This window comes from Nycticebus coucang, chromosome 1 (assembly GCF_027406575.1).
Source record: "Nycticebus coucang isolate mNycCou1 chromosome 1, mNycCou1.pri, whole genome shotgun sequence".
Taxonomy (NCBI): domain Eukaryota; kingdom Metazoa; phylum Chordata; class Mammalia; order Primates; family Lorisidae; genus Nycticebus; species Nycticebus coucang.
In genome coordinates, this window is record NC_069780.1 from 957358 (window position 1) to 982535 (window position 25178).

Consider the following 25178-nt stretch of genomic DNA (forward strand, 5'->3'; position numbering starts at 1 on the left):
ATAATTGGTACACTGCAGCTAATTTTGATGACCTGCCATGTGCAAGTCATCTGTCTTATGTAACACACTTTATGTAGTGTAAGAAATATAGGCAAGTGAGAGACTGGATTCCTGGGTGTGCAGTTGCTTGACACCAAACTAGAAATGCAGTAAGTACATAGCTGGGTCAGTGTTTCCTGAATATCTGGTCAAAAATGTTTTTGTAAACTCTATCAATATTTACTGCATACATGATGTGAGTGACTTATAACTGCTTAGAGTTCAGTGTGTTTAGTACATTCACAGAGCTGTGCCTCACTACTGCCAGCAGCCAGGCCTCCCTGAGAGAGGCCCTGTGCTCTGTAGCTGGCATCTCCCTGCTCTGTGTTTCTCCTCCCCCTGTTCCAGGCAACACGAATCTAACATTTGTGTGCATAGATTTCCTTTTTCTAGACAATTTGATAAATACAATCATAAACATGTAGTCTTTCACAACTGACATTTTCCACTTACCTGAATGTTTAAAAGTGATCATACACAGCATCCCTTATTATTGAGACCCTTATTATTCATTCCTTTTTATTGCCAACCCGTATTCTATAGTATAGATGTGAACTTTTTATTTGTTCTCCAATTGATGGACATTGATTTTATTCAATTTCTGGCCTTTATGAAAATGTTGTTTATTAGCATTAAAGTACAAGCTTTGTGTGGACGTATTTTAATTTCTCTAGGTTGTCTTCCTTGAGATTGGACTACTGGGTCTTATGCTTCTTGTATGTTCATCCTTTGGAGGAATTGCAGGACTGCTTTCGACATCAGCTGCACTATTTCCCATTCCCACCAGCAATGGATGAGGATTCTAATTTTGTCACACCATGGCAAGCACTTATTATTAGAGATTTTTCTATCGTGTTCAGTGGCATTGACACGACATGTCATCATGTTTTACATTTCCTCCTTATTTTCTAAAGGTGCTGAGCCTTTTTCTTGTGCTTATCAGCCACTATACATTATTCTTAGCAGTATTTCTAATCATATCCTTAGCTCAGTTTTGATTTGCTTACTTATTCTATTATTGAGCTGTAATTTTTAAAGTAATCAAAGCAGGATGACTGGGGTTGGGGAACTGAAACCCCAATCAGCATCAAAGCTACACACTGGAACTGGGCCTTGCAGTATTAAGGAGACTTTATTGCAGGGCACCAAGCAGGAAGGGCAGCCGTCTAATGTTTAAAACCTAAAGTCTTTGATGGCTTACAAGTCAGGGTTTGTAAGGCAAGAGTCCACTTAAGGTAGGAAAAATGGGTGTCCTAACCTCAAAATGTGAGGCAGTCTCTTGCCTGAGATTGGGGTAGGGGGAGGCTGAGATGGGTGTGCAACTGAGCCTGGGCTCTGCTTCTCCAGCTTGCAAAGGAGAGGGACAAGGACGAGGGTCAGGAAAGGACAGTGATGTCATCCAAGAGGGGCAGTGAGGGGATGGCCAACGGATGCCTCAGAGAAACTATTTTCATGTTTTGTGCTGAAGGAAGGGTGGACAGAAGGAACTTTGGTGTGAAGCATGTGCAGTAGTGGCCGGAGCTGCTGGCTGTCATGACTTGTCCTGATGACTGTTCTGAACTTCCCCCTGGAGTGAGATGATTCAGCTCCAAGGCTGTTTATCTGCAGAGTAACTGTGTCCTCGAAATACTCTGCTGGTGGGGTCTTGATTATTTCAAAACTCAGCCTCAAGACTCTCTGGACAAGCACATAACTAGTGAAAGGAAACTTGTACAGGGGGTGCCCGGTGGGAACAAGGTCAATGTTCAGAGCAAGAAATGGCCAGGGACAGCTCACAGTGGGGCACTGAGAAACAAAGCACTGGCCAGACTGTCCTCTGCCACCTTCACCGAGTCTTTGAAACACAGTGACAATTATGTTCTGGCTACCGACTGCTGAAGGCAGGTTGAAGGTAGGGACCCTGGGAATGGAATGGATCTGCTTGGATTTGGGAGTAATGTTGAGTGCTAGGGCTTAAGGGATGACTTGCTGAACTATAGTTGAAGGGCTTAGGAACCTTTTGGGAAGTTTGTCCTGCCTGCCCATGCAGAAGGCACAGCGGGAGACAGTGGCGGTTCCTGTGAGTATAGCTAGAGTTATAAGCAGCGTCCTCCACCAAGATGACTACAAGTATAACTAGGACACAAGACCTAGATCTAATGACAGTGTGGGCTGTGGCTTGGCTATAGTCTGTTTGTGCAAATCTTTTCAGGCCAGGGAGACATGTCCTGAGTTGTCTGGGATAAGTGCACAATATCCATTTTGGATGACAGCTCAAGTTCCCCCCTGGGAAGCTGTCGGGGTATCTATGCTATACAGTTTAAGCTGACGTGGCTTTTCTTGGTGGTACATCTCAGCATGAATCAGGGACACCTGGAAAGCTGTTCCTAAGTCTGCTGAAGAGGGCTTCTGCCTCCCCAGTGATGCTCTAGGCCTATGGACAGGAGAGAGATTGAAGCTTCAGGATGGCACGGGTGGGAAGCAGACCTGGTCCACTTGCGAGCTGAGGGGTAAAATAGCAGGCTCCTCTGTTTCCTCTGTTTCATGTCCTCTTTGTCCTTGCACCCACAGAAGGCCCAAAGTGCAACGTCTATACATTCAGATGGTGACCAAGTGCAGGACTTTGTGCCACACGGCCTTTGTCCCAGCAGGAGTGCACCAATTCAGGCCAGCTCTCCAGGGCCAGTCAGCGGCAGAGAAGTCTATTTGCTGTAACATAATACTGAATACTGTGCAGTACTGTAATACAATAATACTGTAATAATATAATGCTGGCAGTGTTAGCGGAAATCTAGCCAATGCCCCAGGCTTTATTTGGCCATGAGTCATAGGCAGTATTTCATTGTTCCCAGCACAAGGGGGTCCTCTGAATTAAGTGTCCTATTGATTCTGTCTGTCATCAAGATAAATCCCCTTGGTCCTGGAGGAAACCACCTTTAAAATTGCAGTTTTAGGAATTTTAAGTATGGATTTTCCAATTTATGATTACCAGGGTAGTGGCAAGCCCTATCGCCTCGGTCCCTGTTTTGAATACCAAATTGTTTTCCCATGTCCAGCATCACTGTGGGTTTTGCTTATAGGCCATACGGTTCTGTCCTGTCTCTTCTATCATAGAGTTCTTGTTCATAGTTTAAGGTCTCTTAATAAAACTTGTCGATATTTTCAATTTTTTTCCTCGTTATGATACTCACCAGGGCAGACCAGAGGTGCTAGAGACAGGTAAATGGCCAACCCAGGAATACCATCTCTGTAACCATCTGTGCCCTGCTGCATCCACAGGAAGAATAGCTTAGTAGTGACCACAGCAGGTGGGAGGAACATGCTTAAGGCTGGAGGGTGAGCAGGGCTTGCATCCTCCAGGAATATATCAGAGCAAACACCACTTGTCTAGAGGGTGTTTGAGCAATAACTTGAAACCTTTCTTTGGTTCACACAACCAAGCAGGTGGTCCTGCATAATAAATGCATGGTTTACCTCCAACACTTAGACTAATAAATAAGTGGTCCCAGGCTATCATCGGGGCTGGTGAACTTCTCTGGCCTGTGGTCTTCCCAGATTTGGGAGCACCTTGTTTACTGGATGAAGGGGGGAAGCGATTAGTGAAGGGATCATTTCCCTGGTGAGACAAGCAGATCTGGAGGGAGCAAAGCGGTGCAGAGCTAGTCACGACTGCTCAGTTGTCCATCCTGCCCAATGCCAGAGCCATGTGAGAAGCCAAAGGCTGGAATTCCTGGCAAAGGGGTTGGAAAGGACTCCCATGTACAATTTCAAAGGGCTCAATACTAGTTCACTGTGGTTTGCCACCCTGACTCATGGATAAAATTCACCCCAACTCAGATCTGACTCATGACTCTGGAGGTTTGGCACTGCTTTCTCTGGAGTGTGGTTCAGTTTTCTCTTTTCCTGTTGACTCTGGTCTCTGAGAGGAGTCCAGTTTCCATTTGCTCTTCAGTGCTACAGTTACTGTTTTAGTGATTTCTGAAATAAAGGAAGGGTTTGTCATTTGTGTGGAGCTTGAAAGTCTGGGTCTGGGAATTATTTTCTTTAGTAAGGCCTTGTTCACCTCTGTGAGTTTTCCAGATGTGCAATATGGCTGGAGCTGTTCTGAAGGGGTGTCACTGTGCACCAGTAGAACCAGTGGTTTCCACCAGCATTGGGCACTGGGGTGAAGTTCATTTGACAGTATTAGAAAGGATGCAGCCCCTTGCACATTATCCCCATGTTTGGAGGGTCATGTCTGTCTTGGTCTTATTTTTTAGCACTTGGAGAGCACCTCTGTGATGTTCTGAATGTCTTTTGAAGGTGGGGCCAGACATGTGGTTGCACCAGGTCTGTAAGTCTTCTCTTCCATCATGTTCCTCCATGGATATGTACGGAATTGGGTGGACTGAGGCTTGGTTTGGGGGAGCAGGACCATCCCATAGGCATCAGTCTTCCAGCAGAAGCCAGAATCTATCTAACCAAATCCACCATCTTGGGCCTGTTTTTCATCTTGCCTGATGTCATGAGGTTTAAAGTCCAATAAATCTACTTGGGGCATGATGGCCTCTGGGCCTCTCCAATAACCATTTTGCAGCTTTTTCTGATGCTGCTCACTTTTAGTGACTGGTGAGTCATCTCTCTGTGTCCAGGGCAGTCTGGAAAGATTGGACAGCCACCTCTAGCAAGACCAGACTTTCCCCTTGGTGCTTAATGTCCTCATTCCCAGATGTCAAGAGGCCTCTTTCCTTCTAGTTGGCTCCATGGGCATGTACCACCATGAAGGCTTATTTAAGGTCAGTGCAATTGTTCAACTCTCTTCTCTGGATGGTTTTCTCATTCTGGTACAATGAAGAGGAAGTGAAAGCTGAACAGAATTTTACATGATGTGGCAGCGTGTTGGAGGATGTCTCTTTGTAGGGCTAATTTGCAAAGTATGGAGTGCAGTTCTTTTTTGCTATAAGAATTGAAGAATAGGTCCACTAAATCACTGAGAACTCCCAAACTGAAAGAGCAGACACTTCAGTGACCAACAGAAAAAAATAAGGCATAACTCATGTTTGGAGATGTTAATAGATAAACAACAAATTTATATTACTGAACCCTTTGTAAGTTTCCATGCTACAGTATTAAATGATGAACCTTTGCTTAGTGACCCCATGTTGATAAATTTTGCCTAATCTAACTTTATATTCCTTCCACCCTATTCTCATTCCATTATTTCTGACTCCCACATGTTGCCCAGATTCTACCTGAATGTAGCATAAATCTCCAGTGAGTATACGGATGCCCAGCACACCTGATCACTGGTCACCTTATACTTCACATTTGGAGCCTGTCGAGACTTGACTCCATTTATAGCTTGAGAAATGAAGAGGAGAGACAGCATTGCTTGGCGGGGAGTGCATAGACGTAACCAATAACAGCTGTGATCAAATAAAATGGAAATAAGTTTTGGTGAAGATGTGGGGGAACTAGACATTGGAAATCTGCTAGACACTGGAAATGCTGCTAAGAATATGAAGATGTACAATGTCACAAGTGGCAAACTGACATTTCCTGCAATAGCTGGAATTGTGCTTCTCACCAGTGACTCCTAGGAATATACCATAAGTTTTGAACATATGTGTTAAAATTAAAACTTGTACATAAATATTCTTAGGTGCACTATTCCTAATATCCTCCTTGTAGAAACAATTCAAGTGTCCATCCACTGAAGAACGGAATCACTAAATATAGTGCAGCGGTTCTCAACCTGTGGGTCGTGACCCCTTTGGGGGTCGAATGACCCTTTCACAGGGGTCGCCTAAATACATCCTGCATATCAGATATTTACATTATGATTCAGAACACTAGCAAAATTACAGTTACAAAGTAGCAATGAAAATAATTTTATGGTTGGGGGTCACCACAACAGGAGGAACTGTATTAAAGGGTTGCAGCATTAGGAAGGTTGAGAACCACTGATGTAGTGTAACCACATAAAGGACTGACTATTTTTCACCAAAAAAAGAATGATGTACTTTTGCATTCTATGAAATGAGTGGAAATTGAAAACATTATTTCAAGTGAAAGAAGCCAGACACAGAAAATCAGAAATGCATGACTGCAGGGACAGAAAGTGTGTGAATGGCCAGGCCCATGCACAGAAAGCTCATCTGCCATTGTGCAGGGCTGGAGTGGGCTGGAGAAGAAAACCGGCTGTTACTGGTGTCCTTCTTAGATGACAGACATGCTTTGTACTCAGGAGTGGTTGACAGCTGCCCAGCACTGTGAATACATTAAGGGTCCTGGGCTGCACATTTTAAAGAGGATAAAAAGTGATGTTTATATTGGTGGATTTTACCTTAATTTTATGAAAACAACAGGCACTGGTCAGATTTCACCCAGAAGCCCTAAAGTACCGTATACCCTTTGGTTTTGCCATAAATTTAATGGCTACATAAGAAAAAGGAAGGGATGTAGTGTTTGTCATTTACATTTGAAACATGTTAATTTTTCAAAATGTATTGGGTAATTTATGTAAAGGCCAAATTTATTGTGTAAATGTGTCTATCCATGTATAAATGATAATAAGTAAAACAAATTGAATATTTTTATTGATAAATCATAGCTGTGTACATTAGTGCGATCAAGGGGTACAATGTGCTGGTTTCATATACAATCTGAAATATTCTCATCAAGCTGTTCAATGTAGCCTTCATGGCATTTTCTCAGTTATTGTAGGTAGACATTTGTATTTTGCATTTAGTAGGTTTTGCCTGTACCCATTCTAAGATGCATCATAGGTGTGGCCCCACCCATTACCCTTCCTCCACCCTAACCTCACCCCCTTCCCCTCCCTTGGCCCTTTCCCCATATTCTTGTGCTATAGTCGGGTTATAGTCTACATATGAAAGCTATAAATTAGCTTCATAGTAGGGCTAAGTACATTGGATACTTTTTCTTCTATTCTTGAGATACTTTGCTAAGAAGAATATGTTCCAGCTCCATCCATGTAAACATGGAAGAGGTAAAGTCTCCATCTTTCTTTAAGGCTTCATAATATTCCATGGTATACATGTACCACAATTTGCTAGTCCATTCATGGGTCGATGGGCACTTGGGCTTCTTCCATGACTTAGCAATTATGAATTGGGCTGCAATAAACATTGTCATACAGATGTAATTTTTATATTGTGATTTTTGGTCTTCTGGGTATAAACCTAGTAAGGGAATTATAGGATCGAATGGCAGGTCTATTTTTAGGTCTCTAAGTATTCTCCAAACATCCTTCCAAAAGGAACTTATTAGTGTGCATTCCCACCAGCAGTGTAGAAGTGTGCCCTTTTCTCCACATCCACACCAGCATCTCTGGTTTTGGGATTTTGTTATGTGGGCTACTCTTACTGGGGTTAGGTTATATCTCAAAGTAGTTTTGATTTGCATTTCTCTGATGATTAAGGATGATGAGATTTTTTTTCATGTGTTTGTAGATCGTGCGTCTGTCTTCTTTAGAGAAGTTTCTCTTCAAGTCCTTTGCCCACCCTGAGATGGGATCCCTTGTTCTTTTCTTGCTAATACGTTTGAGTTCTCTGTGGATTCTGGTTATTAAATCTTTATAAGAGGTATAACCTGCAAATATTTTCTCGCATTCTGAGGGCTGTCTGTTTGGTTTACTTACTATGTTCTTGGCTGTGCAGAAGCTTTTTAGTTTGATCAGGTCCCATTAATGTATTTTTGATACTGCTTCAATTGCCTGGGGAGTCCTCCTCATAAAATATTCACCCAGGCCGATTCCTTCGAGAGTTTTCCCTGCACTTTCTTCAATCATTTTTATAGTTTCATGTCTTAAGTTTAAATCTTTTATCCAGTGAGAGTCTATCTTAGTTAATGGTGAAAGGTGCGGGTCCAGTTTCAGTCTTTTACAGATTGCCAGCCAGTTCACCCAGCACCGTTTGTTAAATAGGGAATCTTTACCCCACTGAATGTTTTTAATTGGCTTGTCAAAGATTAAATAATGGTAAGTAGCTGGATTCATCTCTTGGTTCTCTATTCTGTTCCAGACATCTACTTCTCTGTTTTTGTGCCAGTACCATGCTGTTTTGATCACTATCGATTAATAGTACAGTCTCAGGTCTGGTAGCGTGATTCCTCTTGCTTTGTTTTTGTTTCTGAGTAATGTTTTGGTTATTCGAGGTTTTTTCTGATTTGGTGATTTTCTTCTTAATCTAATCTATAACCCCTATATCCTTCAGCATAAGTTTATTTAGCTTCAATGTTTTTTATGGGTGTGCAGATTTCTGTTGTTATTGAGTTCAACTTTTATTCCATGATGGTCTGAGAAGATGCACGGAATAATTTCTATTTTTAAAAATTTGCTGAGGTTAAATTTGTGCCCTAGGATGTATTCAATTTTGGAGTATGTACCATGGGCTGATGAGAAGAATGTGTATTCAGTTCTGTTGGGATGAAATGTTCTGTAGATGTCTATTAAGTCCAGATGTTGAATGGTTGAGTTTAGATCTAAAATTTCTTTGCTTAGCTTCTTTTTTGAGGCTCTATCCAGCACTGCTAAAGGGGTGTTAAAATCTCTAACTACTATGGAAGTGGAGGAAATCAAGTTGCTCATGTCTGTTAGAGTTTCTCTTATAAATTGAGGTGCGTTGTGGTTGGGTGCATAAATATTAATAATTGAAATCTCATCATATTGAGTATTACCTTTAACAAATATGAAGTGTCCATCCTTATTCTTCCTTATTTTGGTTGGTTTAAAGCCTATTGCATCTGTGAACAGGATTGCAATGTCTGCTTTATTCTGGTTTCCATTTGCCTGGAGTATAGATGACCATCCCTTCACCTTGAGTCTATATTTGTCTTTTAATGTAAGATGTGTTTCTTATATGGAGCAGATATCTGGCTTGAGTTTTTGTATCCTAGTCAGCTAACCTGTGCCTCTTTAGAGGACAATTTAAACCATTCACATTAATTGAGATAATTGGTAAGCCTTTTGAGAGTCTGGTGGACATTTTTAATCCTTTTGTGACTGTGGAAGTAGGAATTCGATCAAAATTTTCTGGGTGGGTTTACTTTTGTGGTGGAGGATTACACTGGTCTTTATGGAGGATAGGTCTGAGAATATCCTGGAGAGCTGTTTTAGTTATGGCAAATTTCTTCAACATGTGAATGTCATTAAAGTATTTAATTTCTCCATCATAAATGAAAATCAGTTTAGCTGGATACAGGACCCTGGGTTGAAAGTTATTTCGTTTTAGGGGATTAAAAGTCAATGACCATCCTCTTCTAGCTTGAAAGGTTTCAGCACAGAGATCTGTAGTTATTCTAATATTCTTTCCCTGTTAATGGTTTTCTTTTGTCTGGTTGCTTTCAGAATTTTCTCCTTCATATGAACTTTAGTGAAATTGATTATGATGTGTCTGGGGGATGTCTTATTTGGGTGGAGTCATGCTGGAGTTCTGAAACTGTCTGTACTTTTTAAACCAAATGTTATGGGCAGTACCTGTGGCTCGGTAAGTTGGGCACTGGCCCCATATACCAAAGGTGGCGGGTTCAAACCTGGCCCCGGCCAAACTGCTGGACGTTGTGGTGGGTGTCTGTAGTCCCAGCTACTTGGGAGGCTGAGGCAAGAGAATCACCTAAGCCCAAGAGCTGGAGTTTGCTTTGAGCTGTGATGCTACAGCGCTCTACCGAGGGCAACAAAGTGAGACATGTCTCTAAAATAAGTAAATAAATAAATAAAAATAAAAAAGTACCTGACTATATTAAAGTAAATGTTATGAAACAGGAAAGCTTCCTGGGCTCCAGCAGAGGCAATGAACAAACCACGTTGAAGGGATGATTTCACAACACAGGACAGGAGGAATGTGTGCAGAAATTGGTATCTGTTGAAGATTAACTCAGGAGAAGTTCAAGGTAATAACAAAATACACACTGACAAAAAAGTATTTGCTCACAAAAATTGTAGAACGAGGAAGGAAAACAAATATTAAGATTTTAAAATAGGGCGGCGCCTGTGGCTCAGTGAGTAGGGCGCCGGCCCCATATGCCGAGAGTGGCGGGTTCAAACCCAGCCCTGGCCAAACTGCAACAAAAAAATAGCCGGGCGTTGTGGCGGGCACCTGTAGTCCCAGCTGCTCGGGAGGCTGAGGCAAGAGAATCGCGTAAGCCCAAGAGTTAGAGGTTGCTGTGAGCCGTGTGATGCCACGGCACTCTACCCGAGGGCGGTACAGTGAGACTCTGTCTCTACAAAAAAAAAAAACAAAAAAAAACCCCGATTTTAAAATATTCACAACTCAAATGTTCAGAGGTAAAAGAATCACTGACATAAAGCGATACTAAGGTAAGCTTAGGCAGATGAATATAAAAACAATTAAATACTACTGAAATCATTGACGCATTCTCCAACTATATGCCATATTGTTGATTGCATGAAATAAAATAGAATTGAATGGATAAATGAAAGAAGGAACAGGATCAGCAGCAGAGAGGCCACCAAGTCCTCTGCTTTCCTGGTTGACCTGCTGAGCCCTCCACAGGAATCACCTAGGAATTGCCATAATCTGATTAAAACATGTGTTTATTTTTAAAGGTTTTCATTAGTTTCCTCCCAATTATCTGTTTTACTCCCCAAGCTCTCGTTTATAATTGTTTCTCAACCTTAACCTATCATGCTATGCTTCATTGAAGAATTCTTGAACTGATTCGATGCATTTATTTCTCTTTTTATTTTATTCTCTTCTGAAGTAGCTGCCAAGCTGACCTTCTGTGACCTAGAATTACTTAAGCTCCCTTATCTACTACCTCAAAACTGGACTCACCAAAGAGAAACACAACTCTCTTTAATTTCTTCTCTGCAATTTTATCTACTACAGGTTAGTAAAAACTCATATTGCAGGAGAAGAGATTAGAAATTAAGGACCACAACTAAACTCCAGAGAAACTTGACGAACATGGTGTTAAACCATAAGTTCTTCTCCTGTGCCACTTAATTTTCCAAAAGAATAACCTGTAATTTCTGCCTTCTTTTTTTTTTTTTGATCTCTGAAGGATGATTCGAACTCTTTCATGTTTTTAATTTAGCGGAAAGAAATACATGAATATAGTTTTAAAAGTCAAACAATTCTATAAAGCTTATGGTAAAAACTGAAGTCTTTTTTTCTTGGTGAACTTATCTCCACTTAAAAATCATTTGCTCCTACATTTCTTTCATCTCTGTTCGCATGAGTAAGAGTAGAAAAGCATGTGGGCCTCACTGAGTTATTGGGTAATCATTATCCTGCAATTTCTCCATGGTATGCATATTGAAATTAATTTGTGGTTGTGTCTCCCAGGAATCTGTCTCTTGTCTTTTCATTTTCAGTAAACCCTCAGAGGATGAAGAGCAAAGCTTTCTTTGTTCCCTGCAGTAGGGACAGCAACATACTTTCTCATAAGTGATGTTTCTACTAAAATCCTTTACCAGTAAGGTTTTAGCTCTACTTTTACTTTGCCTTTCATACTAAAGAAACTCAGGAATTTTATCCCAACATATGACTCCACAATATAAAGAATACTTTGAATTTAAGGCCATGCAAGGTCAAGAAACATTGGAAGGGGCTTTCCCTCTTCTGCATAGACAGACGAATCTGATCAGAAGGTCAGAGAAGATGAGACAATTCACTTCCCTTTCCCTTCCTGTATTCTCAGTATATAGTAGGAATGAAGGCCAGAAATGCAGCAGACTGGGTCCAAATCTTTTGTTACATAATACCTGTTTTCAGGTTAATTGAGAAGTTAATTTATTTTCCCCATCCCTTCAATCTTCCAGCAACTATTTATCTCTATATATTCCTCAGTTCTTTCCTCCCCTCTTAAAGGCAAGAAATAAAATCTGAACTCTATTGGACTTGGGTTATCATGTTGTGTTTTCTCTCTGTTTAAATGGTAAATAAATCTTTTCTCTTTTAATTAAGTTGCCTTAATTGTGACTTGATCTTTGAGCAAACCTTCAGGGGACAGGACAAACTTCCTCTTGCCCCGCACCTTTATGAATGAGGTGTGGACAGTTTGGCTCTCAGTATTCTCAGTGGGCTGTGCCTTAGTAAATTCTCTGCCTTATGGCTATGGCTGGATTGAAGATAAGAAACCATTTTTGGCCGCCTTGCTTGGAATTTAGCCTCTAACACATAGCTCGTGTTTGGGACATTTAAATTCTGGTTAAGCAGTAGCCTATTAGTAGTTAAGTTCTGAGGAAACCCAAAGCTGTATGTGGATTTCTGGCTATGCAGTGAGATGTTGCTCCAGCCCACATGCTGCTTCAGGGACACTAGATCCGGAAAATGACTTACGATGGCAAAAGGAAAATATCCCTATGCTTTTAGTAAAAAGGTGATATTGAGCCTGGATTCACATGAAAGAAAAGTGCATTACTTACTTCCAAATTCCAGGGGAATATGACATTTCCAGTTTCAGGCTTGTTCTGTAATTTGAATCCTCATCCTCCTGTTCTTTTCCTCCTGGACCCTGACTCCACACAGCAGCTGCAGAACCTGTGGGAATAGTCCCCTGGCACCTCTGCTACCTTTACACCCACATCCTAATCCTGATTTTCTGATGCTGCAGAAGTTTCTTTAAAGACTGCAGAGGAGAAATTATGATGCTTACTGCGTATTTTAATTAGACATTTTTTTAAAGTAAGCCTTCTTTTTATATTTACAAGGCCTCTAAAACTGTTAGCAGTCACCTGCCTCTATAAACTTCCCTCTTTTTATACTGATCATAATTAAATGCTTCATCACTCAGTGTACCGCACCTCAATTACACTTTCCCTCATCAGTCTCATAAACTGGATCAATTGCGACCTCACTGGATAGCACAGTTATCCCCTCTAGTGTATTACTGGCTTCAGATTGCTTTTCCCAGTTACTGGTGAGTTATCTACTTCCCAGGTGCTTTTTAGAGTCACCTAAGGCATAAGCTGCCACAGTCTGTTTTTCCCGTAGAAAGCAGAGACTGAGATGAGGATTAGAGTACTACAGTTTGGGAAATGACTTGAGGGTCCAGGAGTAGGGGATAGGGAAGAGTGAAAGGGGAGGGAGCAAAGTCAGTAAAACAGAGTCACCAACCAGTCATGGCTGTGAGCTGCTGGGACCCACGTCCACCAGGATCCAGCGGGAGGTGCTTGGATGCAAGGGGACAGGTATCTCCAGGGCCTGTTTCTCACACTGTTGGGTCGGGCGTGTGTGATTGAGCACTGGGTGAGGTCGAGGGTTCCATGTGAAGTGCTGGGTGAGGTCGAGGGTTCCATTTGAAGCGCTGGGTGAGGTCGAGGGTTCCATGTGAAGCACTGGGTGAGGTCCAGGGTTCCATTTGAAGCGCTGGGTGAGGTCGAGGGTTCCATGTGAAGCGCTGGGTGAGGTCCAGGGTTCCATGTGAAGCGCTGGGTGAGGTCCAGGGTTCCATGTGAAGCGCTGGGTGAGGTCCAGGGTTCCATGTGAAGCTCTGGGTGAGGTCGAGGGTTCCATGTGAAGCGCTGGGTGAGGTCCAGGGTTCCATGTGAAGCGCTGGGTGAGGTCGAGGGTTCCATGTGAAGTGCTGGGTGATGTCCAGGGTTCCATGTGAAGCGCTGGGTGAGGTCCAGGGTTCCATGTGAAGCACTGGGTGAGGTCGAGGGTTCCATGTGAAGCGCTGGGTGAGGTCCAGGGTTCCATGTGAAGCACTGGGTGAGGTCGAGGGTTCCATGTGAAGTGCTGGGTGAGGTCGAGGGTTCCTTGTGAAGTGCTGGGTGAGGTCGAGGGTTCCATGTGAAGTGCTGGGTGAGGTCCAGGGTTCCATGTGAAGCACTGGGTGAGGTCGAGGGTTCCATGTGAAGTGCTGGGTGAGGTCCAGGGTTCCATGTGAAGCGCTGGGTGAGGTCGAGGGTTCCATGTGAAGTGCTGGGTGATGTCCAGGGTTCCATGTGAAGCGCTGGGTGAGGTCCAGGGTTCCATGTGAAGCACTGGGTTAGGTCGAGGGTTCCATGTGAAGCGCTGGGTGAGGTCCAGGGTTCCATGTGAAGCACTGGGTGAGGTCGAGGGTTCCATGTGAAGCGCTGGGTGAGGTCCAGGGTTCCATGTTAAGCACTGGGTGAGGTCGAGGGTTCCATGTGAAGCGCTGGGTGAGGTCCAGGGTTCCATGTGAAGCACTGGGTGAGGTCGAGGGTTCCATGTGAAGTGCTGGGTGAGGTCGAGGGTTCCTTGTGAAGTGCTGGGTGAGGTCGAGGGTTCCATGTGAAGTGCTGGGTGAGGTCCAGGGTTCCATGTGAAGCACTGGGTGAGGTCGAGGGTTCCATGTGAAGCGCTTGGTGAGGTCCAGGGTTCCATGTGAAGCACTGGGTGAGGTCGAGGGTTCCATGTGAAGTGCTGGCTGAGGTCGAGGGTTCCTTGTGAAGTGCTGGGTGAGGTCGAGGGTTCCTTGTGAAGTGCTGGGTGAGGTCCAGGGTTCCATGTGAAGCGCTGGGTGAGGTCCAGGGTTCCATGTGAAGCACTGGGTGAGGTCGAGGGTTCCATGTGAAGCGCTGGGTGAGGTCCAGGGTTCCATGTGAAGCGCTGGGTGAGGTCCAGGGTTCCATGTGAAGCGCTGGGTGAGGTCCAGGGTTCCATGTGAAGTGCTACGTGAAGTTCACAGTTCCTAGTGAATGTCAGAGAAGCCCTAGTGCAGAAGGTGAGAGACCCATGGCAGGGGACAGAAAGCACAGCAGGCTGGAAGCACCTGCGATGGGCCTAGAAGTCCTGTCACTTTTTCTATTATTGTTTCACTTTTACTGTATATTATTCTTAATATGGATATAATATTTTTATCTATCTCTGAGATTTCTTACAAAGTTATGCCTATTATTTTTAAAAATTCTTTTTTCTTGTTAACTATATCTTTTTATTCTGGTGGATATGTATGTACATGCCCCGGTGTTTATTAATCTTCACTTTACTCCTGTTATTTTATCTGCCTTTCTCAAATGTTGGTTATCTTTTTATACTTAACAATAAGGAATTTGGTCAGCATAGTGGCTCATGTCTGCAATCCTGACACTCTGGTAGGCAGAGGCAAGAAGATTACTCGTGGCCAGGACTTCAAGACCAACCCAAGCAAAAGTGAGACCCTGTCCCTTAAAAAAAAATTACCTGGTGTGGTGTAATGCAACTGTAGTCTCAACTATTTGGGGGCTGAGGCAGGAGGATCACTTGATCCCAGGAATCTGAGGTGGTGGTACGCAGTGATGATGCCACTGCACCCACCCAAGCAGGTCACAGAGAGAGAAGCTGTTTCAGGAAAAAAAAAGAGTGAAGAATAGAATGACTCCCTGGGATATCTTTATACCTGTGAAGGACTTGGTAACTGGTTGACTTTGATTTTTTTATGCTTAGGTATAGACACTACTTAAAGGGATCCATAAATGTCAGAATAAAGAAGATTTTACTTTGCTAGCTTACATCAAATCCAGTTACTTTATTTTACCTTGGAAAATTTCTTTCAATTTCTTTGGAGAAGGACCCCCTAATATTTTGATGAATGGGAGGCAAAGAGGGTGATATCATATCTGCATAGGGGAGAATTTATTTAGTTGTTACTTCTCTTCATTGACCTTTAACTCTCACCTGACACAAAATTACTGTGGAGTTTGCCCAGTGGTTTCTATGCCCATCATTTCCTCATAATTATTAACAGGAATTCTATTGTAAAAAGAACATCCCTTTCCTGCATTTATTTATTTACTTTTAGTTCTTTTTAATATAGATTCATGAGTATTTGATTTATTCCACAGGTCACAGTTCATAACTATCATCATTGTTTTTGTGGACGTTGGTCCATATTTGATTTATTGGGACTCCTTTCAGTTGTCTTTTGTATCTTTTTGATGTGTTCCCATCATATTGTGCCCTTTCTTTACTTTCTGACACACATTTCATGTTTATCTTGTGCTTTTCTTGACCTTGCGGTAGTATCAATCACTTTCCCAAGAGGACATGCTCCTTTTATTGAAAAACACTATCTGAAATTAAAAATTTTTGCTATGTCATATTACTGTGGCTGAGCTTTTATACAAGTTGTTAAACAAAGTCCTCTGAGCTCTTCCCTTTCCTTTCCCTCAGTGACAGTAACTGGGGAGGGGTGACACACTCCCTGGCTGTTTTGACTGTGGCAGTCACAAGGGAGGGGTGACATTCTCCATGGTTCTGTTGACAGTGACAGTAACTGGGGAGTGGTGACACAATCCCTGACTGTGTTGGCTGTGACAGTAACTGGGGAGGGATGACACACTCTCTGGCTGTGTTGACTGTGACAGTAACTGGGGAGGGATGACACTCCCCGACTTTGATGCACCAACTACTGTCTCACTGGGTCACATGCACCTGATGGCGACCAGCTCAGGACAGCACAGCCACAGAAATTGCCACAGGACTGCAGCCCTGTGGCCACGTTGCCTTATGAATTTAGCTCAACCCCAAGCTACTCTTTGCACTGGTGTTGGGACTCAAAGGAACTCAGTCTTGACCTCTGTGTGGCTGATCTGGTCAAAATGTCCCTTCCACAGGCACTGACACAATCCTCTGTACACGGCAAGGGAGGCACCACTGGCAGATGTGTGAGGGTTGGTGTAGGAAATAACCATTGTCTTTTCTGCTCCCTTTAGTGCCTTTTCCTTGAGAGAATGTTAAAGCCACGTAAGATGACAACTCACATGGTCGTTGTGCTTCTGAGGGGTTTGTTTCTGTGGACAGCATTTGAATGGGGTGTTCATGCAGATGGACAGTCACTGGAGGTTTCTGTTTGATCATCCTGCTCCAGCCCTCATCTGAGCAGCGTTGTTTCTGATGAGAAGTCAACTGTGGACATTGTTGGAGTTTCCGCGCATGTAATGAGTTGGTTATTTCTTTGGGCTTCATGGTTTTCGTTCTTTAACTCTCAGCCTCCTGGCATGATGTGTCTGTATTTGGATCCCTCTGTGTTTTCTTACTTAGAATCCATTCAGCTGGGATACGGATGAGATCTTACCCTTCATGGAAGCTTCAGGCATTAGTTTTGAATAATTTCTTCATTTCTCGCTCTTTCCCTCCTTGTCTGGCACTCCAGCTCGCACTTACTGCTGCAGTGAACTGTGTCCCAACATCCATTATGGCTCAGTTTGTTTCCTTCATTCTTTTTTCCTCTCTTCTTTGAATTATATAATTTCCATTGCACAGTCATGAAGCTTGCAGGCTATTACTTCTTTGGATTCATATGTGAATCAGAATCCTGTTAGTTCATTTTTATTTCAGTTACTTTAATTTTTATTCTAAAATTTTCATTTGGTTGTTTTCCTTTGAACCATGGCATCAAGCGTTTCCTGCACATCCTCTACTGGATGTGACATTATCATTTAATTGTCTTTTTCTTTTTCTTATTTAAGTGCAGTTACCTTTAGGACTTTGAATATATTAACAGTGTCTAATTTCAGGGTATTTACTGTTAAATTTGTAACCTCAGCCCTCTCACAGGCACCTTCATTGCACATGTTCCTTTGTGTAGAGGTTGCAATTTTCTGTTCATATATGTTCTTTGTAAAACTTGTAAAAACTCAACATTTTATATAACACAGCTTCTATGCAGATCTCCTCTCAATTTGAATTATCTCTTTAAATTTATTGGCTTAGTGAGCAGTTGGATCATCTTAATAAAGTTTCCTTCCCCTACACATGCTCCTTTGATTTTTATCTCAGAGCGAGCAGCCTTGGGCATGTTCACGTGACCTGGGATAACAGTGGCTATGGGAAGCATTGTCTGGCTTTTAACTCTTAGTCTAGCTGTTAGCTTTCACAAATTTTTGCCTGAATCATCTACTTTTGATAATGCCCTGGGGGCATAAATTGCTCCCCAGTCTGTTTCAATAACATTCAGGCTTTTTTGCTGGGATACTTTTTGAGGTAAGTATTTTAATCTACTTTGGCATCGGGTAGGCGCTTCTGATCTTTTTCTTGGGTCTCCCCTGAGAAAATAGAATGCCTCTGACTGTGCTCTCATGTCTGAGGAAGGTACCACCTTCTTTTTATCAGCCAACCAGCAAAGCTTTCATATTTTGGAAGAATCCTGACTTGAACTTCCTACACATTGTTTCAAAAAGTAAATTACTCTTGTGAAAGCCTTGCAGCTGTCTGGCCTGGCCTGTCTCTCCCATTGGGCAAACCTGTAACCCTGTGGGGCAGATCTGGAGGCTGAAACAGGGATGCAGTTCTCTCTGAGTGTTCTCCATGTACTCAGAGTTGGGACCAGATTCTGTTATTAGTTGGCTGCTTGTGTCATGAAACCTCTAGGCCACAACGAGCTGAGGGTACAAGTGTTTGGAATGCTGTTTTCTCCATGTGCTGTTGCAGAAGAAAACTTCTGGGCCCAGAAGTTATATTTGATCAGTTTTAGTTTATATCATAAATTTAATCCCCACACATTGACTATGGTTTGGTTTAAGAAGGCCCATGTGGCCTAACTTGCCAAGATTTAGAGTCCATAAGACATAGTTTTGGGGCTTGTGTCAAAAATTCTTCAGATTTTCCTTGCCCATAGTATGTTATCTTCCTCTGAGGGAGTTCTGAGGGAATGCTGTGGGATGGGAGCCCTGGGCTCTTATAGCAGGTACCTGGAGCCAAGTGTCCATTCAGTCCCCCTGAGCTGGGATCGTGGGGCAGCGACAGGTCCGAGAGTAAACACCACAGGTCCTTACGGCTTTTGCCAACTTTTTATTCAGATTTTATTCAATAAATGCAGGATTATTTCTTTTTCTTTTGTGCTGTGAGGACAATTTCTGGATTTAATATCTGTTTTGGAATAATTTTCACTCATTATTTTTGTTACATTTGGGAGCTGGCTTATGGCACTTCCCACATCACCACTCAGGAAATAATGGGACCAATGTTTTCTTTTAAAATTTCCCTCTCCCTCCTTGTCATAACTTTATTTAATACAGCTCCTTCCTCAGCTTCCATTTTTAGGCACTTTCCATATGCCTACCCTGTCCTTTTGACTTTGTTAAAACTTTTATTCTTCATGAGGTTGTTTATGATGTGGGTCACCTGTCTCTCATCCCACTGACTCAAAAATCCAACCATGCCCTAGTGATGGCCGTGATATAATCTATTGGTCACCACCATTTATATAATAATGTCCCCATTCCCTTTCTGTTTTCCTTGAACTAGAGATTCCCCAACTCCCACAGGACAGTCTAACGGGTGACACTCAGGGACCTTCACTGAGGCCCATCCCATAGGCCTTCTCTCTTGCTTCTTTTTACACTGCTGGTTGAGAACCTGCCACTTATGAACTTCCTGTTACTTTCCCTGTTGTCTTCTGTATTCTTTTTGGGACTTGAGAGTTTGAAATTTCTTCTATTCTATGTTTTTATTTAACTTCCTCACTGTTGCGCCTCACACAGACACCTGAAACCAATTCCCTCTTTTGTTACAACTCTTTCTGAGAGGCTATCTTGGCTTATGGCCACTCTCAAGGGAGAGGCTTGAATACCAAATTAGAGAAAAGCAGGAATAATAGAAATCACAGCACTTCTATATATATTTGAGAATAGAGTAATTAGGGAATTAAAATAGCATTTTATGAATCAGGAAATTGGTTCTTATCAATAAATGGAACATATGACATAAAGAAAATAAGACATGCCTGATTGATGACGTTATAAACCTGTAGGACTTGACTGACATTATAAAGCTGCCTGCCTTTTGCAGTTTTTATTTTATTGGGCTTTATTTTTTGCACTACTTTATAGGCTACAGTGAGGTGAGCACATAACACCAGGATGCCAGGTTTGGAGGACAGAGGGTGTGGGGCAACAGCCTGAGAAGCACAGGCCTCATTCCAGGTGACAGGGTCCCAACTAGGGTGTGGTGACAGTGACTCAGCATCACAGCTGTGTTACAGGCCAGCAGGTCACACACGTGGTTAAGGTGCTGATTTTTGTTTGCCTTCTTATCGCAATGATTTTGAAACAAAATGGGAGGCCAGATTTGGCCCAGAAGTTATATTTGATCAGTTTTAGTTTATATCATAAATTTAATCCCCGCACATTGAAATTGTAAATTATGTTATTTCATTTTTATTAGAAACATTCTGACCCCAAACTCAGCAAATGAAAAGAAATAACGAAAATTAGGGCAGAATTAAATGAAATTGAAAACAAAAGAATCCTTCAGAAGATCAATGAAATAAAAAGTTGGTTTTTTGAAAAGATTAATAAGATTGATAAACCTTTAGCTAACTTAACCAGAAACAGAAAAGTAAAATCTCTATTGTCAATCAGAAATGATAAAGGAGAGATAACAACCGACACTTCTGAAATTCCAAAAATCCTCAATGATTACTACATAAAACTGTATTCTCAGAAATATGAAAATCTGAAGGAAATGAACCAATACCCAGAAGCACGCCACATTCCTAGACTAAACCAGAAAGAAGTAGCAATTTTGAATAGACCTATATCAATCATTGAAATAGCATCAACTATACAAAATCTCCCCAAAAAGAAAAGTCTGGGACCAATTGGCTTCACACTAGAATTCTACTAATTAAATTATTTTGAAACATTTTATGTTTAGTAATGACAATAATTAGGGTAATTTAGATTTTGTTACATGTGCAACTGTGTAGCATGCTTTCCAACATTAATGATATTAGGTTTTTGTGTGTGTGCGTGCAGTTTTTGGCCAGGGACAAGTTTGAACCCACCACCTCCAGTATATGGGGCCAGCACTCTACTCCTTGAGCCACAGGCACTGCCCAATGATGTTAGCCTTTAAAGAACCTGGGAGTTAGCTTATTCTGTTATAGTCACTGCCACTTGAACAGTGCTGTGATGACCCTTTTATTTGGCTTACAGTCATTCTTAAAACATAGTATTTTACAGTTTCCATTTTAGGTAGATAATATATTATATATGTTTTTATTGCAAATATATATTAAAAAATGTAGAAATATTGCTACTACTGCATAACAAATCATTCTCAAATGTAAGGCCTTAACAGAACAATCATTATTTAAGTCTCATCTCTCACAGACTGGGAATTAGCTGGGCTCAGGTGTGTGTTTCCTCTGCAGGGTCTCTAAGGTGCTGACTTTCTTGTGGAGTCTGAGGCTGTGATCATCTGGAAATCTCATTCAGCATCTAGATTGGCACAGAAGACTCAAAGAGCAGGAGGGCTGGAAGAGCCAGGATTTCTCAGACATACCTTTTTGTCTTTCCTGCAAGTGGACTTTTATTGTGGAAATTTCAGGTTCAGAACAGGGCTCTGGACTGAGTCCACAAGGTGGGAGTTGTAGTGAGAGGGAAGAGTCAGACAGAGAAAAGCTCAGAGGTGGATACAGAGGTAGAGAGAGGACGTGCTGTCATTTCTAGCAGAGCCTGGGAAGTTAAGCTGCATCACTTTCTCTCTATTGTGTTGTTGAAACAGCCACAGGGTTGGACAAAGTTCAAAGGGATGGATATGTCTTCATTGGTTAGTATTAAAAGTATTTGGTCTATGTAAGAAAATCACCTGAAATAACACTTATTGAAGTAGAAACTATAGGTCACTAAGCTACTGTAAACTGTACTAAATAGTGACATTAAACCAAAATCAAAAGGTTGTGTGAATTTAGATTTCTGCAGTTATTGAAATTGTCAAAAATAATGTAATATCTTTATTAATAGACATTTCAACATGAAATAAGCATCTTAAAAACAGGCCCCCAAGTGGATAAAAGAGATGGTATGACAGAAACATGGTCAACTCAAGTTTTTTGAGTCACCCTAATGAACTAATATAATATTAAATCTTAGATCTTCCTGACTTGAACTGTTGTATTCATTTCATGAATTAAATTTTATATCATTAAATGCCTACATCAAAATATTATTGTGGTAAATCAAATACTACAGAAAAAATACACGGTAAAAATTAATATTCTCCTTCTTGGAATTCCGTGCATTTTTCCCATTGTTTCTTATATAAGTTTACATATATTAATTTTACTTGAGACTTCATTTTTATTGTAGTTTTGTTAAAATTATTTATTTAGCAATGTGACAAGGAGACCACTCAGTGGTGTGGATTGCAATCAGCCATTTTTCTTTTTCTTTCTTTCTTTTTTTTTTTTCGGTGAGGCCGAGTCTCACCTTGGGTAGAGTGCTGTGGCATCACAGCTCAACCTCAAATTCTTGAGCTTGAGTGATTTTCTTGTCTCAGCCTCTCATGTAGCCGGGACTACAGGCACCTGCCACAACGCCCTGCTATTTTTTGTTTCAGTTGTCATTGTTGGTTAGCTGGCCAGGGTGGATCCAAACCCACCAACTTTGATGTCTGTGGCTGGCACTGTAACCACTGTGCCATGGGTGCTGAGCCAGCCTTTTTTCTTAATGGTGATAGTCATGCACCTGCTGGAGGCAAGTGTGCTCATGGATGACAGCTAAAGTGCTGGAGATATCATCCTGCTTATACATGTGTTGATGGGTGAGGATCTCTGCATGGCAGATTTCTTCCTGTAGAACCTCAGTGTGAGTTGATATCAGTACAGACTCATGGTTCACAATGCTGGATCCACTCAGAGTCCAAGTGGGTCCTTGGCTTTGCGTGAGAAAGAATCCAAGAGCAAGTCAACAGTGTGAAGCAGAAGCAAGTTGTACCCAGAGAAAGGGAAAGGTCTTCTTCACAGACAGAGCAGAGGCTGGTTCCTGGGCGGAGAGCAGCCCCTCTCAATTCTTTATTTCAGCACTGGCTTAATCACAGGTTAGGCAGGGAAAGAATTTTCATGTTATTTCATGGAAAGGGACAGTGATTTTTAAAACTGGGAATCCTTCCCTTTCCATACTTTATAAGATGCCTCCCAGAATTTTCATGGTGTAGCTTGGAGTTTCTTTTAGCACGTGGACATGTTATAAAGAAAGCATAATGAGCTGCAAGGTGTAAGTGTCCACATCTTCCCCATCATGGTTTCAACCTGTCCTACCTTGTTGTGTCACCACACCTGCCTTTAAGCAGGGTGATAGGGGCTTTGGAGTCTGTGATAACAATGTGTGACTGTCCCTGCCTCAGCACACTTACACTTTATTTACAGTGTGATTCCACATTGTCCACGAACAATAGTTTTATCAGGTTTTGAGAGGTTGCAAATTTTGTCCAGGTTAAAATTTACTGACATAATTTCTATATTCCTTAACATCAGTGACTTTTGTCCTCTTTATGTTATTGTTGATTTTTACTTTACTTGCCTGTCTACATCCTCCCTCAGTTTTCATATTGAACCATCTGACTTTTTGGCTGGGGGTTGTAACCCTTATTTTCTTATATGAGTTGTAGAAAAAGATTGATGTAATTAATTCATGTTTCAATGCATGATCAAACAACATTTTCAGCTGTGCCTCTATATATGTTCTGTCTTTCTACAAAATATGTCAATTACAAGATGATGTGTATGGATTATTCTGTTATAAACTTTTCCTATAAGTTTTCTAGAATCAATGTTTTTATTTTTAAGTCATGCTGAGTCTGGAGAAAATGTATTGTGAGACATGAGTGACTGTGGACTTCCTGCCACAGAGAACCAGGATCTCGTCACTCTGCACAACTGTGATCACTGTGCACATCCCTCACTTACAGGTTAAGGACAACCTTAGGAGCCACTGTTGTTTGATTTAATTATTTTCCATATAATTATTTTATTCCTTGCATTTTTACTGTCTATTTGTAAACACAATATATTTAGGTTCAAAAAAATGATGATTATCCTATCTTTTAGTCATTGCAAAGGAAGGAAAGTTTGTGTCCCAGAGTTATGGGAGAAATGAAACAAAACTTCCGTGAAATGAATGAGAAATTCTACATGATCATCTAAAGGAGATCCATATACAATAATACCATTATTTCAAGCTGTTTTCAACAAACATATTGAATTTTGCAACATATCTGTTAGGTAGTTAAGTGAGGCTGTGTTCTATTGTGAAAGAAATGGATATATGTGTGTCATGTATGTTTAGAGAGATGGAAAATTCAGCAAGCCCCTTCACAGTGCTGCATCATCCTGTGTGTGCACATCTGTCTCATCACACCTTAATGTTGAGACTGTACATCTGTTATAGAAGCCTGAAAATAGAAATGAAATTAGCCTGAAAAATCTTTGGAAATGGCCTGAAACATTTGTTTGTGAAACCAAATAGTTTGTAAGCTAGTTCAATTTTACATTAGGAAGCAGTTTTACAGGAGTTGCTGCATTTCTAACGCACACACGTCCCCTGGGAAACACCTCAGGTTCTAAGAAAGTGAGTGTCATGGTGTCTTCTAGAGAAGAAGGTTCAGGGGGCTGCATGCCCAGGGGGAGCAAAGCAGCAGTACCTGCCTCACAATAGCAAAAGCCAGGGAGAGACTTTATGTAGAAACTAATCTTGGTATAGTTTTTGGAGTAATACTCAATAAAGTAACAAAATTGTGCTCTAGATAAAGCCAAACTATTCTGAGTATTGATACCAAGAGTGGACTTGTTACTGTTCTTCTGTCCACACACAATGTGTGAAACACAGCTAAGCTCAGTAAATGTTTGTTTGTATAATTTGTGAATTATAACAATACATTTATCCATAAACTATTTTAACTTGTATGATCTTTACATTTTCCAGTTTTTAACACTGTTCAACATGTAATAATTTTACCTTTCACATAGGAGCTAAATCTCTGGAAATTCGGATTTGATCAGGTAAGTAGAGACAGATGTTTTGTCCCAGGAGAAGGAGAATCTCCATAATGCCCCTCTTGCTGCCATTTACCTGGGGGACCCACAGGTCAGGACCCCAGCTTCAGTTCTGGGACCCAGCTACTCCTGCTTCCCCTTCTTCCTTGGGGTAGCAAACTTCCAATAGTAGAGCAGACAGGACTTTGTGAGGACGAGCATCACAGTTGCCCCGCAGCCCAGCAGGAAGCCAATCATGCCCAAGGAGTGGTGCTGGGCCCAGCTGAGGTCGTGGGCTGCAGCCCGCAGGTGCCGGGCTCCTCCGTGGCACATGACCAACTCGATCCAGAAAACTGCTCAATCTAGGGGCTTCACTGGCTGGTCATGGTGAATTTTAGATGACCTCACAGCATTCTCTTTATATCTGGAGTAGAAGCAAAAGATTCCATCATTGAGAGTAAGTTTATTGGCTAAAGTTATCCAATTCATGA

The 25178-nt window shown here is 41.7% G+C and overlaps 1 pseudogene; it reads right to left on the minus strand.

Moving 5' to 3' along the window:
- Window positions 1–21155: 21155 nt before the first annotated feature.
- LOC128591040 (UDP-glucuronosyltransferase 2B4-like) overlaps window positions 21156–25178 on the minus strand; it is a 33429-nt pseudogene continuing 29406 nt past the window's right edge.